The sequence below is a fragment of the Ceratotherium simum genome, chromosome 8 (assembly GCF_057802395.1).
Source record: "Ceratotherium simum simum isolate JZ-2026a chromosome 8, ASM5780239v1, whole genome shotgun sequence".
NCBI classification, from domain to species: domain Eukaryota; kingdom Metazoa; phylum Chordata; class Mammalia; order Perissodactyla; family Rhinocerotidae; genus Ceratotherium; species Ceratotherium simum.
Genome location: NC_141907.1, coordinates 74,138,500 through 74,154,627, shown reverse-complemented (window position 1 = coordinate 74,154,627; position 16,128 = coordinate 74,138,500). Strand labels below are relative to the sequence as shown.

Below are 16,128 nucleotides of genomic sequence, written 5' to 3'. Positions count from 1 at the left end.
TTTCATTTTTTTGCATGTGGCTGTCCAGTTTTCCCGACATCATTTGTTGAAGAGATTTTCCTTTCTCCATTGTATATTGTTGGCTCCTTTGTCAAAAATTAGCTGTCCATAGATGTGTGGGTTTATTTCTGGGCTCTCGATTCCATTCCATTGATCTGTGTATCTGTTTTTGTGCCAATACCATGCTGTTTTGGTTACTATAGCTTTGTAGTATATTTTGAAATGAGAGAGTGTGATACCTCCAGCTTTGTTCTTTTTTCTCAGGACTCCTTTGGCTATTCGGGGTCTTGTGATTATGGCAGTCCAGAAGGCCACTAAAGTGGCTACAAAAGAGACAGAGAAAAGAAGCCTACGAGCTTCCATTCTCACCAAGGACACTGGACAATATGGGTTCTGCAACTGAGAACTAAATCATAAGCTTCAGGAGGAAAGGAACCATACATGTTTCATTAACCAATAACAGACACAGGGCCTAGTAATATTAGTTTACGGAATTCTGCCAGCCCACATGGCCTCAGATTTGCACATATTTTAAAATGTGGACCTGGGCTACAAGAACTGAGAGGAGATCCTGTAGTCCAGAGGCCTTAGAAAGCGAATGTGGAGTGGAAGTTGTGGATTCTGGTTTGAGGAAGTGACAACGCAGACTTTCCTTTGACCCCACTCTCCATATCAGCCTGTGCTGCTTCTTGCTTCCTTAAACCCTGCTGACCCCCTAATGCTCCTGGCACGGATGCCACAGGTCCTAGAGGTCCACCAGTCCTTTCGTCTGTTTCAAGACTTTTAGCCATTCTAAAGGTTTTCAATTCCAAGTTAAGAACAAACTTTCAGTCCATGAAAAAACCATGGAGGGCAATATTCAAAGTGAGCCTAGATGTGACCAGGACAGTGGCTAGCAGTCAAATAAGACGAACAAAATTTAAGTCACTCTTAAGCAGTACTCATCCATTTATCAATTACTGAGGATCTTCACATCACTGATTTCAACAAGCTGACTGAAAGAGAGAATAAAATATAAAATTCCTGCCCTCATAAAGCTCACAATCTAGTGGGCATGAAGCACCAGCAAGAAGTGAATTATGATAATTTAAATGGAGATCTGATAGTGACATACACAGGCTGTTACTGGAACTCAAAATAGGCTTCTTGTGTGGGATTGGAGTAGGCTTCCTTGAATTTGAATTGAGCCTCGAAGGACCCACTGGAATAAACCAAATGATGGAAGGTTAGTTACTCCAAATGAATGATGCAGCATCTGCAATGACAAGCTCTAGGATTAGCAAAAACAAAAACAACAAAATATTTTGCACAATTTTGCAAGAGAGGATTTCAGCAGGAGTCTAGTACCCTGGATAGCTCCCTTGCATCAAGGTGACTGGAGAGACTAAGGTCTAGCAGATTGGAAGGGGGATTGGAGGATCACCAGAATTTCAAATTTACCAATCTGTCCCATATTCAAATTAAAAATATTTTGCTTTTAAAATACTTCGTCTGGGGGACGGCCCAGTGGCGCAAGTGGTTGAGTGCGCGCACTCCGCTGCAGTGGCCCGAGGTTCACCGGTTCGGATCCCGGGCACGCACCGACGCACCACTTGGCAAGCCATGCTGTGGCAGCATCCCATATAAAGTGGAGGAGGATGGGCACGGATGTTAGCCCAGGGCCAGTCTTCCTCAGCAAAAAAAGAGGAGGATTGGCAGATGTTAGCACAGGGCTGATCTTCCTCACAAAAAAAAATACCTGTTTGTTTCCTGCATTAGACCTCTGGGGCTGTGTGTTTTCTGTATCATCATCCAATGAACCTGACGCTCCTCGGAAACATCCTGAGAGGCGACTCCTTCCTTCTCTTCACTGTTGGGTCTTTATCCCTTCAGTGTTCCCAGCAGTGCTTGGATCTGGGACCCTCTCAATTCCGCTAGAGATGCTTCATATTACACTCTCCCTCTAATCAACTTAGACCCTTCCACTGCAGAGCCCTCCTTTCAGAAGCTGGACTGGTGTTGATGAGGAAGATAGCTCCCCAAACCGCCATATTTACACTCTGAGGTACACTGTAGGAAATACCCCTCAAAGTTAATTTTAGGCATAATGTTGCTTTAAGTTTATATGCTTGTTATTTACAAATTTATAATGATTTTTTTGATGGTGCAATTTAGTAATCTATATTTGGCTTTAAAATTACTCCTACAGGAGGTGCATTCTAACTTGTAAGTAATTCATTTATTAATGAATACTTTTAGTGTTCTTGGGTCTGTTTGTACATGAATATAATATTAAGAATTTAAAACAAAATCAAATACCTATCCTATATGCCCAAAAGGTAACACTAGATATGTATGTACATGAATATAATACTAAAAATTGAAAACAAAATCAAATACGTAGCCTATCTGCCCAACAGATAACATTCCTTTGAAAATTCAGGAATCCTGAAGTACAGACCCATTGGTTTTATTACCAATACAATATTTTGAAACTTTACCTGAAGTATGTTACTCTTAGTCTGCATTTCTAATACTGAATTTGAGTTTGGTTTAGAGGTATTTTTTTCCTTTTCCTAACCTTCTCATCTGATGTTTATGAGATATTTGTATGCTTTTTTCCCCCTTCAAGCTGTTCCTGAATGTCCTGAAGAAGACTGCATATGAGAAAGGAGAGCTCACTAAGCACATTTCATATATCCACACTTAATGCTCTGGTAATTTGTGTATCTATAAATAAACAAAAACAAAACAAACAAACATAAAAATAGTTTCTAAAGAAAGAATTGCATAGATGTTAAAGCCTACATTTGTGTTTATTTCTGCCACGCCTTTATTCATGTATATTTGTTTGGTTTTATTTGTTAACCTGATATACGTTTGTGATATACTCTTTGCTGCTATTGCCAAAAACAAACAAGAAACAAAAAAGCCACACACACAACAATAACAACTCATTAACAGAATCACAGTATTTAACTATTTCCAGGAAAGAGCTAATTATAGTGAATAGATATATAAGAAATATGCTAGTCTGAATTTCACTGATAAGGAAGGTATATCACTAAGACTCCCCAAAGAGTTGAATTAGGATAGTACACCTGCTCAACAAACACTTCTTGAACACAGGAATACCTCTAGGTCTCATTAACGAGTGGGGAAAATGAGAGAAGGCATCACACTGTCTGGAGTATGTTTCTCCAGCTGTTCCACATTCCAAATATATCATACTCAGATAAGGTTATAAAGGAGAATGGAGAAGAGACAGATCATCCTGAAAGTAACAATGACTTAGAAAAAGAGAAACAGGCAAACCCTAAAGAATTAATATGCACATTCTGCACATATTTATACACATATATCATATTTGGGCACCAAACCAGACATGGAAGACTGTGTATTTCATTTATTGTGGATTAAGCTGTTCAGGAACCATAGGAAGTGCATTCTTTTTGAAGCAGACTGACATACGTAATAAGCATTTACAAAATGTTTGTTGTCAATGATGATGAATGAGGTAGCTCTACAGTGGGAGACAGCCAGGTAAGGGAAGATTACACGTAGCAAAATGAGGCAGTCTGGTGATACTTAGAACCTCATACTAGACTTGCACTGTAGTCTGGGAAACACTACAGAGATCCAATTGAAAATAATTCCAAGAAGTCCAACCAGCCTGCATATCAGGGGGCATGACAATATGCCATAGGAAGTTGGCATCACGAAGGTCCAAGAGTGAGGAGGGAAATGAAGCATACATCTAAGAGCTGGCAATGTTTGGAGGACCAGGAAAGTGGTTATTTTACAGGGAGTCTGCTGGCAGATAAAACGGCTCAGGAAATGAGGTGGTTTCAGAGGCAGGGTCTTAGTCCTTAAAGAAATAAAGAAGTCTGTGTCAAAAGAAGGCCTTGCTCAAACGCTGGAGAAATGATGACACTAGGTAATTTATCAAGATGCAGGAGAAAATATTAGGTGAGAAATCAGTTTCAGTTATAAGAAAGAAGCATTACTATAAATGTTATAATATTAGAGCTGGACATCAAGAGTGGCTTGATGTTAAGTCCCAAAGTGTTGGACTAGAAACCAGTCAATCTTTCCACTAGACAGAAGGATTGGTTCTGAATCAGGGCCATGGCTGAGGCTCCAGTTAATGATTAAATGATTCCAGTGACAGATTCTGACAAAAGCTACAAAATAGGCCATAAGTGAAATATTCAGTTGAACAACCAATTATTTTTTCTTCCTGATATAATGCATCTGCTTTTAGTCATGTTATTGACTGATTTAAATACATTACAAAATATATAAATTTGTACAGTTAGTCTAGTAGAGGGCTTCAGAATAACCAAATTTAACTCTCTGATTGTCCACGAACTTCTAAAAAATCAGCCTTTAAATACTTCCTTTGCTGCAAACATTTGAACATTGATTAAACCCAGATTTAAATAAATGAACTGAAGATTAAAAGCCAAAAGAAACTAAACTGATACTACCATGTAATCATATTTCCTTCTCATGGGAGACAAGTTGGATTAATAGATGCACATAAGGTCAACTTTGCTTGAGCAAAGTACTCAAAGCTCTGTGTGAACCTTTCCAAAAGATAAGCTGCATGTCTCCAAACGCAGAGATTATCTAATGTTTGAACATTCTCGGCATAAAGGCACTTATTCTTAAAATTATATTTGGTTACATCTTAAATTTCTACTAATGAGTTAGGAGATCCTCATCAGATGGGGTAAGATAATGGTGACTGCATGGCACTGAGGGGAAAAATATCAGTATTGAAAAGAGCAATAACACGGGAGCATCTGCCTTGCATGTCTTCCATCACTTGTTCCAAACACCCAAAAAGCAGCAACAGCATCACAGAAGATGGTGATAACTGGGCAAGTAACACACAAATATTGCTGGACTCCGAGTTAAGTCAGGAATAAAGAGAAGATACACCCCCCTTCACACTTTCTCTGTCTACTGGTTTCATAATTTTTGCATCATTGTAATAAAAAAATCAAAGTTCGGCTGAGCTAGCTTGGCAGACCATAGAACAGAGCCTCAGTTTCCTCATCTCTAAAATACGCAGAAAAACAATTTTATAATGCTAGAATTACACTGTATGACACACATAAAGTGCTTATCATGTATGAAGTGTTCAGCACATTATAGCCATTGATGCTGTTGTTAATTAAAAAAATTTCATCATTTGCAAAATAAAAAGAAAAGTACAACCTATGTTTACATGTGTTCTAGGGCTCCCTTTATTTTAAAATCTTTTTCGAAGTGTCTTTCTTTGGAAAAACATAAAACATCCTTAGAATGAGGGCACAGAGTTATTCAACCAATATTTATTGGGCATCTACTATGTGCTGGGCACTGTTAATCCTTAATGATACAACAATGAACCAACAGCACGAATACACATAAAATTAAAATTGCAATTAGTACTACAAGGTAGAGGAACATGGAACTAAAACAATATATAATAGGACAACTCATGTAGCAAAGGAGGCCAAGAAAGGTTTTCTTAGGAAAGGGATGATTGAGCTCATATCTGAAATAGAGGGGGGAGGGAGAAAGAGGGAGAGAAGGAGTAGGAGAGGGATACTAAAAGAGATACAGGATACAAACACATTATCTTTAATCTTGAAAGACGTAGAGATATAGTCTAAAATTTATTTCAGCAGTAAGACTTTGAGAACATTTCACACGTGATGCTATTGCTGCGCAGCCAAAATAACTGTAATCTTATATAGAGAAAGATGATTACTACATGCCAAGACCAAAAATATTACATAAGAGTCAAAACTAAACAAAAAATGGCCAACTTTTGTACATCGTGCATATTTTTTGCTTTATAAATGACTACCAATAAGGTCCAGCCTGGGGTCATGACTGTCCAGTTAAATTCTTCACTTATGTGCTTCCCCAATTCACAGCAAATATGTGCACAGGAATTAGAAACTCTAAGTATTTTAAAAAAAAATACAGTTAAGATGAAAATCTTCTAATGGAGAGTGTAATATTTTCCAGGTCTAAATAGTTGAACCTTAGTTATCTCTGTAAGTTGAGGAAGTACTTAGATACAAAACGGGCGGAAGACACAGCCTTCAAGTTTCACTATAAAATACTCTAGGTCACAAACTTTAGAGTGCACAAGAATCACACAGAGGACCCCAGCCCAGGGCTTCTGATTCAGTCAGTCTGTGGTGGGACTGGCATTTTAACACGTTCACTGGGGCTGCTGCTCAGGGAATCACATTTTGAGAACTACTGCTCTAGGTTAAGAATTTGCCATTAGATAGTAAGATGCTTTCTCATAAATGACCTCTAGATTTTATCAGTATCAGAATATAGTTACAGTATTCAAAAATTTTGATAACTTTAATTAAAATTTTAAAATTATTAATGCAGTGTAAATAATGCAAAATTAAAAGCTATATTTTAAGTTAATCTAGATACAGGGCCAGGAATTTGGCCAAACAACTAACTTCATCTGTCAATGATCTAAGCAGAAATCTTAAAAAAAAATTATAATATCATACCACAGACCCCAGTAAACATTTTCAATCACCACTTTTTTTGTTTTTTGTCATTTTATTTAACTCACATGAAAACAGCTTAAAATGTAATACGCTCAGTTTAAAATAAGAATTGATAACAATATCTTGGTTCTGTATTAACTGCAGTTTAGACTGCTCAGCTTTACATTTTTATATTATATTTAGTTTAAGCTAAATATTGAAGTATGTTTCTTTTATTATAGTGTTCTTCGTCAATCTCCTCATCTTTTCTAACTGCTTCTCCCACCCCAGATTTCATGTTTTATTGTTAACTGACACTCTTGCATAGCGAAGATAATATTGCTGATAGAAGCGTGCATCCTCAAAATAAAGCAGATTTTGTCATTATCCAATAGGGAAATCATGCAGAAGCTGTCAGTCATACAGTAGAAGAGATTACATTATCAAAGTGATACACCTGTGACAGATAGTCCAAAACCAAACACAAAAGAGACCAATTAACAGATAGGCTGGTTTATACTCTGACTACATTGGAAATCATCCCATTCTTGCATGAATATGAAATTGATGATTTAATAGGCTTTTTACTTTTATAAAAACTTATCTATGCATTGTCAACAAAATATAAATATGAAAATCTTTTAATTCAACTAATCTGAAAGTAATACTATTCTGTTATTTATTGAAAGTCATATCTAATATTTGTACTATTTCTTTACTGTCGCCACTATATACTTCTGGGGTATCATATTGCATAGACAGGCTCAAAGTCAATCAAATATTTCCCCTTGTATTCTTAAAATGGAGAAATGCATTTTAAACAGTTCTGTGTTTGTATAAAAAACAAATATATAGGGGCCGGCCCGGTGGCACAGCAGCTAATTGTACGCGCTCTGCTTCGGCGGCCCGGGATTCACAGGTTTGGATCCCAGGCATGCACCGACGCACTGCTTGTCAAGCCATGCTGTGGTGGCATCCCTTATAATGTAGAGGAAGATGGGCACGAATGCTAGCCCAGGGCCAATGTTCCTCGGCAAAAACAGTAGGACTGGCATCGGATGTTAGCTCAGGGCTGATCTTCCTCTCACACACACACACACAAACATATATATATATACACAAAAAGAAAAAACGATTAAGTTTAGAATGCTTAGAAAAAGGACTGCTCCTATTAGTAACATAATCTATTTACCAGAAAATAGTTAAAATATCTTTGAAATTGTTGCTACATTTCTAAAATTATTCCCCACAAGCCCTGCATCACAGCTCTATATTCATGGAAAATAACTTAAGGACAGATTAACTATTATGTGTATGCATTCTAATAATTTTAATATAAAAATATTATAGAAAAAATGTTATTTTATGGGTTATACATTTTATATGAAGAATAAAATAAGCATTCAATGACTGATCACTAGTAATACAGGTGTTCTTTTACATACCTTATATTTTTTCCTTTAGAGCAAATCTAAGGAAGGTTGGTTAAGGAGGTACCTCAAACACCTTGCTATAAAGAGGTTGTATGTGCCACGTTGTTATTAACACCATATTCAACACGTTAGGGTGATGTGGTATATTTAGAGATTTAGAGTACGTATTCTCTACAAATATATGTCAAGCATTTCGTTCACTAAAAGACAATATAAAGTCAAAGACTGTCTTCTTAGGTACAGAAATATTGACAATTCATTCCAAGAATAGAGTGTACAGAATGTTGCACATCTAAAACAGACTCACTCTGAACTTTGCACAACAAATTCAACCACTTAGCAATATCTAAATCTATTTCAAAACAAACTTATCTTCCCTTATATCTTTTGATCATTTCTATAACTCCAGGAGACTTGCATCTTATTATACCTTATATTCTCATCAACAAGCCACTAATCCCATTTATCCTTTAAGATCAAGACCAAGCAAGTCTTACCTACACCTGAAGCCTTTTCAGACAAAACCCAGCACGAACTGTTATCATGCTCTGAACTCCTGCAGTCCTCTTTAGACATGCAATCTCTTATTGCCACGGGTTGTTAACTCTGTTGAAGCATGAGCATCAGATTCTTCCCAACTGGAGAGTAAGCTCCTCAAGGGCAGGGAGCAAGGGAGTTATATGTTCCTCCACAATACCTAGATAGCACCTTGCACATGACAGGCTCTTTGAGTACTATGTTGAGTAATAAAAGGCAATAAAGAGTTGAATAATGATAAAATATAATGAATTTTTCATTTTCTACATGAGTTTGATATAAATTAACATTCTATAGTATAAATAATCATTAAAATAAACAGTTGCTGATTCTTTGACAGTGTCAAAGAATAAAATATTCATAAATGACTTTTTAATGATTGCAATAATACATTTCATCAAGCACATTTTAAACCTCCCCATTATTTCTACATTCCAATGACTCAGGAAAGTTAACCCTGAGAGTGGTGCTCTCAATCTAAGTTCTAATGTAATATATAAAACGGCACATGCTTCAATGTTGAAAATGTATTTTAAACCAATATGAATCTAACTGAATCAAAATAACAAATCCTTAACTCTGCTTTGTCTTCAAAATCAACAGGACTGTTAAGAAAAGCTACTTTCACACTGGAAAAACACCGACAGTTGGCATGTTTTGATCAAAATAAGGAGCTCCTTAATTAATATCAAATGAAGACAAATCACTCTGACAATAGGTTGACCAGTTTACTTCTCTTTCTTCCCCATGAAATTATTGAAGGGGTGGTAGCAACACGGAATGTCAATGTTTTGAAAACATTGTGCTTGGCAGGCGCTTAGAGACATCCCAATTTAAAATAATAAGAACACTGTCCTAGTACCTCAGTCACAACCCAGTCATTGGTTCTATAAAAGCACAGGTTGCTGCTTTTAAGAACAAACTTGCTAAAGCATAGCTGGTGGACTCTGTCCCAAGTCTCCTCGAAGCTTCAAGTTATGTCTGGAATGTGTACCTGTTACAAAGCAAATAGAGAAACCAAAACAAATTGTGTTGCAGCCTAGGTTAATAATATTTCAGGTCTTTTCTTAATAGCTAGTTTTTAACCAGTAGTAATCGATATAAACTCACCTAGACGTCTGCTTCTCTCTCCTCCCCAAGGCTTTTAATAAAACCAGCTTTACAGTAAAATGTGTACATTATTTTTAATAGCCTTTCTTAGGGATACGGATGGAGGATATATTACATTTCAGTGGGAAGGTATTCAACTGTAAAGATACTAGAAATGAAAGCTGTTGAAACCAAGTAGGTACCTTCTGTCCTGTGGGTCCTATCGAGGGCCTGAAAAGGTTAAAAGGAGTGGAGAATAAGTACATAAAAACATTAAAGGGCAAGAGATCAGTGACTTCTGAGAAGCACGTTTTTACTGCCTTAAAAAGACAAGTGATTTTCTGACTTCCCTCATTTCATATTCCAGGTCCCACGAGGTGTGGAGGGGGAAGCAGAATTGCTTCGAATTCTGAGAAAAGAGAGGAGAGAATGGAGAGAGAAAGAAGGAGGGAGACAGAGAGCAGTTCAGGATACACTGAAGGAAACCCCGAGAAATTTCACAACTCTTTGCCATAAATAGCCTTTCTTCTCACTCTGGATGCCTCCTCCTTTACATCAGCAAGGCTCAGCCTCCAGGCGCAGAGAAGCACCATTCACAAATCCCTCCGTCACCCCTTCGCGCACCCCTACCCCTTGATAGCAGCGCGTGTACGAGTCCCTGGGACACAAGCCGAAAGACCAGAGGGCCCAAGGGGCCACCTGCGGTTTCACCTCAGGACTGATTTTCTTTTCAGGTGAACCAGCGCATTGATTAGTCAGGAGCGCGAACACACACGAACACACACACACACACCCCTCCCTGGAGCCCTCGACGCGCCACCACAAAGCAATTTGTTCACACTAAGTCGCTGCTGTTCGCTGGGGAGGGTCTCGTCTCCAACCCAGGAAGCCAGCGCCCGAGGACAAGCGGGCGGAGGCAAGAGGCGGTCCCGGCTGGGGCACTGCGGCTCCCCCGGGAGCCCCGGCTCGCCGCCCCCTCCTTCCCCTCCCCTCCCCTCCCCTCCGCTCCCCTCCCCTCCCCTCCCGCTCCCCGCCGGCCCCCGCCCCGGCGCCTGCAGCCCGGGTGCCAGCTCGAGCCGGCCGCCCCTACCTGCGGGACGCGAGCGGCCAGGGAGGGGAGCGGCCCGGAGCCTGCGCCAACTCTTGCGTCCTCGGCCGGCCGCGCTCCGCATCCCGCTGCAGCCGCGGCCGGGGGGCGCAGGGCGTTCAGCGGCGCGGAGGAAAAGGCCACGCAGCGCGCCGGGAGTCGGGGGCCGGCGGCGAGCGCGCCCGGCCGCCTCCCTCCCGCCCCGCCCGCCGGGCCAGGTCCCCGCGCCGCGCACGCCGGGCCCGCAGCGGCGCCCTGGGCCTGGGCTGGGCTGCTCCGGGGCGGCCCGGGCACGGCGCGGTCACCTGCCGGGCGGGCATCCCCGCGTCCGCCGGGGCCCGGCCACGGCGCGGCGGCGACGCGACGCGCGACCCTCAGGGCGCGGGGACACCGGGGGCGTTACTACCTTGAGGGTTCCGCGCCGCTTGTTAAGGCTCCTCCCGGGCACTCAGGGATTTATGTCTTCGGGGCACGGGGGTGTCTCCTCTGCTCCCCCTCCTCTGCCCTCCCTCCCCTTCTCGGCTGTTGGGCTCCTTCTCTCCAGTCCCAGTGGCACAGAGTCGAGCCGCGTTATTTAATAATCCTCCTGCTCCGCCTGCCTGCGCCAGCAGAGCCGCTCTGCCTGAGCCACCGCTTCCCAGTCAGTCATGTTGTTGAGAGAGAGAGGGAGGCGGATTGGCAGTCGGTCGGCGACTATTTGTGGTGAGAGAGAGAAGAGCAGAGCAAGAGGAGGGCAGGGGAGGGACGTGGGGAGGCGCTTCCAAGTGTGTGACTGCGCGGAGTGTGACTGTGCGGGGACCCCGGAGCCACCTCCCCGGCAGGCCCCGCGCCCCGACTGTGAGGAGGGCGGCGGCAGCCAAGGCCTTTATAGGGATCGGGGTGGGGGGGTTGGGCTGGGGTGGGGGTGGCTTGGAGGGCGGCGCCCGGCCAACTGCGTCTGCCAGTTTACCACGCACGCATACTGACACATTAACGCGCGCACACCCGCTGGTGGACCGCTGCTGAGTTTTCATTTTAGGGGAAACCGTATCCGGCCGTGCTGACTTGGCTTCCCCTTCAGTCCTGCCTTGTGCGTAAGTCGAGTCCAAGTGCATTGGCAGGTCAAGAGAAGGGAAGGGGGGAGTCTGGAGCGCTGCAGAGGGACCGCGGGGATGCTGAAAATGCACTGCATCTTTTCTCGCCAAACCACAGATGTAATCTTTCTCTTCCACCTCTCAGGGAGGAAATTGTGAGGTTCTTTCTCCTCTTTTCTTTCTCACCCTACCTATTCATATCCTTACACGTCTCCTCTCTCCAAGGCAGCAAGGGAAGAAACCTGGCTTCTTTCGTCTAAGCAGATCACACCTCCCAGGAACCATTTAGGGCTTCAATTCTTCTGTAGGATAGTGGGAGCATTGGGACTGTGACCTGGAGTGGAACTTGTGTTCCCACACATAAGCTCCTTGACAACACGGATTTACAAACAGAACCAGCTACCATTTTGACATCATTTGACTGATGGCCCCCTGGAGAAAATTTGCTAGTTTAGAGTCTCCAAGACTTCTGATGCATGGTGGTGTTACTTACCTAATTTATTTTCCCTTGATCCCCTCTCCCATGGCCCTGCCTCATTTCCTTTCAGGTTTGCACGGGTCCTGAACTCTGTCCCATCCATCCCCCTTTTTTTATCGCCACTCCTATACATTTATATCTTTAGCAGGCAACACAGCAGATGGAATGCATTTAACTGTGTGTGTGGTGTGTGTGTGTGTGTCTGCTTGTGTGTGTTCTAAATAATCTGGCCATGATCTTACTTCTGAAATGTTAATATATTGGGTGTAAAAGCAAGGTGTACTTTTTGAATGAGTATTAGTGGTTGATGTGTATTTTAGCAAGAGGACAACCCTGCTTTGGGGGACAACTTTTTTTCATAAATGTGACAAAAGGAAGTTAACATTTAGGAGGCTAGGGAGGTGGTGGCAAGGTTGACAACTCAGTTGTTATATCTTCTCTCCTGAGTACTAGCTCATGACCATTGCTATGTCTTCAGATTTTTATCATATGGAGGCCCATTATATATTCTCCGTATATTTCCCCTTTTTGACATTGATTTTCTTTTTCCCTAATTCTTTCCTGTCTCATACAAAAAGTTTAGAGTCCATTAAAGTCCACTAACAGCGGCTTAAGCATATAATCAAGAAAGGGCAGCGAAGTTGGGACCAGTGGATATATATCATGTTAGCTCCTTTGATTAAGCATTGGAAAATGGATGTGTAACAAAGTGTATTGGGATTTAATGTGTGCATGCCCTGTGAAAAAGCTATTATCGTTTCTTCAGTTTTACAGATCAAGAAAGGTTTGGGGACAGTAGGTAGTTAACCTGAGGTCACATACAGACTAAGTGATGCAGCTGGAACTCAACCTCAGTCTGCCTTATTCTTACTGTCCGCACTGCCTCCCATTCACAGCTCCTGGCTTAGTCGAAAGTCTCAATGGTTTCTTTAGAGCTTTTGATAATTATGGAATAAGCTGATCTACAATCCTTTGGCATTTTCCTTCTACCTCCCTCCTTCTTTCCTTCCTTTTACAATTCAAAAGGGGTTTACAAAATGTTCACTTTTTAGGGTTAGGCAAGGATTTAAAAAGTCCTAACTACTTGGACTTGTAAATGAAAAAAGTTGGGAAGCTTTTCTCCAAAGTCCTCACTAAAGGAATCTTGCATTGCTGCAAAAGGAAGTTTTGTAGAAGAGATATTCCTGATCTGAACGTTTGCACTTAGCGAATAAATATGTGGTTTATTTAAGAGCTGTAAATAGACATTTTTAAAAAATTGTCCCCGGGCCGGCTCCGTGGCTTAGCGGTTAAGTGCGCGCGCTCTGATGCTGGCGGCCCGGGTTCGGATCCCGGGAGCGCCCCGAGGCACCACTTCTCCGTCCAACGCGAGGCCGAGTACCACGTACAGCAACTAGAAGGATGTGAACCTATGACATACAACTCTCTACTGGGGCTTTGGGGGGAAAAAACTGAATAAATAAAATCTTTAAAAAAAAAAAAAAAATTGTCCCCCTTTAAGGACAATGCTCAATCATATTGGGCAAGTTTTTGGTGCTTTTATTGTCCCAGTTTTCTATTTATTTAATTGTTACCAGTAATGATAATTTATTATTGTGATGATATGTGTACATGTGTACATTACATGTGCCTGATGGATGGTAATTAGTCTTTGGGTGGTGAACGTGATGTAGTCTACACAGAAATCAAAATATAGCGATGTACACCTGAAATTTATATAGTGTTATAAACCAATGTAACCTCAATAAAAAATAATTTAAAAGTTAAATAATAATGATAATTTAATAATGACTCTATATTGCATACTTCAAAATTATATATTAGACCGGATATTTCAAGGGCATTTTTGGTAACCACAACTGATTGTAATTTTCACACTTTCAATTGCATTCATAATTAGTGAGACCATGACAATCTGTCAGTTGCCTTTATTCATTAAGGTATTAAATAAAGCCAACATTTCTTGCTTAATTTTCTAACAATTTTGCTTGCCAAATAAAGTCTAAAATTCCTATACACTAGACCAGAAAGATATGAAAATATATAACATAAAACACACTTCTGAAAAGATGATTCATTTTAACTATTTTGTATTTCTTGTTGAAAAAAATCTGTACTAGAAATCCCATTTATAAATTATAATGAACATTTTAGAAGTTAAGAGAATGCATTATTCTCTTTTAAGATTGTTTAATGTTTCAAGTAGAATTTCCCACTTTGCTACACTTTCAATGATACAATTTTTGTTGTGATAGGAAAACAGAAAGTTAATGATTCTTTCCAATTTGTTCATTTTCATCTCTTATGCTTGCTGCTGTTTGGTTCCCAAGTGCCTTTAACTGGCAAGTTCAATGAAGATTTGGCATTGCACCATTTGACGAAAGCAGAAAAATTAGGTTGCCAATTACATATGTGCCCCTTATGTGCACTGAATTCCCACCGAAGTGATGAGCCAAATTAGAAATTCTTCAGTAGTGGTACCTAAGAAGTAAAATTAGTGCCTAGGGAAGGTAAAGGAGGTAATTTTTCTTTCCAACCCTATTACTGTAATGAAATTCATAAGATGTTTTAGAAAGTGAATTAACTTTAAAACATGTGCAAACAATGCTTGTAGATGAAGTGTCAGAAAATAAATTTAAAAGTTACATTTCTTTTTTTCTGTCCTAGCTATTTTATCATTCTTTGATTTACTTCATACCCTATCATGATTATGCAATCATTTATGAAGAAAGTTCGATGAAGGCCACTTCTCCGCTTTGCTTTAGCCTAGTAGTATAAAAGAAATGCAAAAAAGAAAAAAGATTAAAATTTGGTATTAACATTCTGGATTTTTTCTGTATTACTAAAAGCCAAATTATTCTTTTGTGACAACTGTTGTGACATGCAAGTGGCATTATGGGTACCTTAGAACAACAGGAGCCTTCAATGGAGATCAAGGCTGAAATCTGCACTCGGTTCGAGAACAAGGGCTGATGACAAAGTGTGGGGTAGGAGACAGGAGGATTGACTCAGCAGCAGTTCAGGGTCCAGAGTGCACAGGAAAAACTCTGTCTTAATATGGCATTAACTGGGGCAACCTGCCAGGTAGACAAGGCACAGTAGACAAGAATTTAGATAGAATTATGTTTCAGAAATCCGGTCGTGGTGACTATACTTGGTAAATTGCCTTTTTGCAGCAGAAATTCTGCCTCGTGGCAGAACAGCAGGATCTATTCATGCTCTTGCTCTGTGGAGGAAACTAAAAGGCCTAGCAGGTCAACCGACCAGGATTTCGGAGAGGAATCCTTGGCAGAAGCTAACCCCAGGTGACTGGGTCAAAATACTCACTGCGTAAGCTGTCTTTGATCTGAGAACTACACAGACACCAAGGATGCGTCCCATGGCGCAGACGTGGTAGCAAGACTATTAAGGTGAATGTGTGCCACTGTCCTTGTCACTGGGCTTCCAGGTCCCAAGTTTACAAAGTGATCTAATTTTAAGCCCATTTAATGGGCTGAGAGGATGGAAAGCAGAGGCTATGGAGAGGTATCGCTTACACAGCGACTGAGGATAATCCTTGAATTTCCAGGGGAGGCTATCCAACTGAGAAAAGTTGAGGTGGCGAAAGGAGGTGAGAACTGACAACAACATTGATGTTCTCTGAATTTACACCTATTTTTTAAGGGGAGTAAACTGTATTAAAAATAATATTTATCAACATAAAACCAAAGGAGTCTTTATAAGCAGATTTACCAGTAGAAACCTTTCCTTTTGTATAGTTTCCTTATCTTTGTTTCTGTTTCCAAATGTGATTAATGAGGTCTTTCGGAAAATTAACGACCTCAAGATTTCTTACCTTCTCATGAGGTAATTTTCATGTTTGAATATTTGTCTCTTCTGATGCAATATTAAAAAAATATTTAACTCAATTAATTCGTTCATTTGTTGATGTCTG

The 16,128-nt window shown here is 40.7% G+C and overlaps 1 protein-coding gene across 4 annotated transcripts in view; it reads right to left on the bottom strand.

The window, feature by feature from the left end:
• The window catches only part of CCSER1 (coiled-coil serine rich protein 1), a 681,310-nt gene extending 669,860 nt beyond the window's left edge, over window positions 1-11,450 (bottom strand). The window contains exon 1 of one of the 4 annotated variants that reach the window (XM_014787893.2): window positions 11,050-11,450. The gene's annotated coding sequence lies outside the window, so the exon portion shown is untranslated. The remainder of the gene's footprint in view (window positions 1-11,049) is intronic. The other 3 variants (XM_087434596.1, XM_087434595.1, XM_087434593.1) reach the window with 3 other exon arrangements.
• Window positions 11,451-16,128: the final 4,678 nt, after the last annotated feature.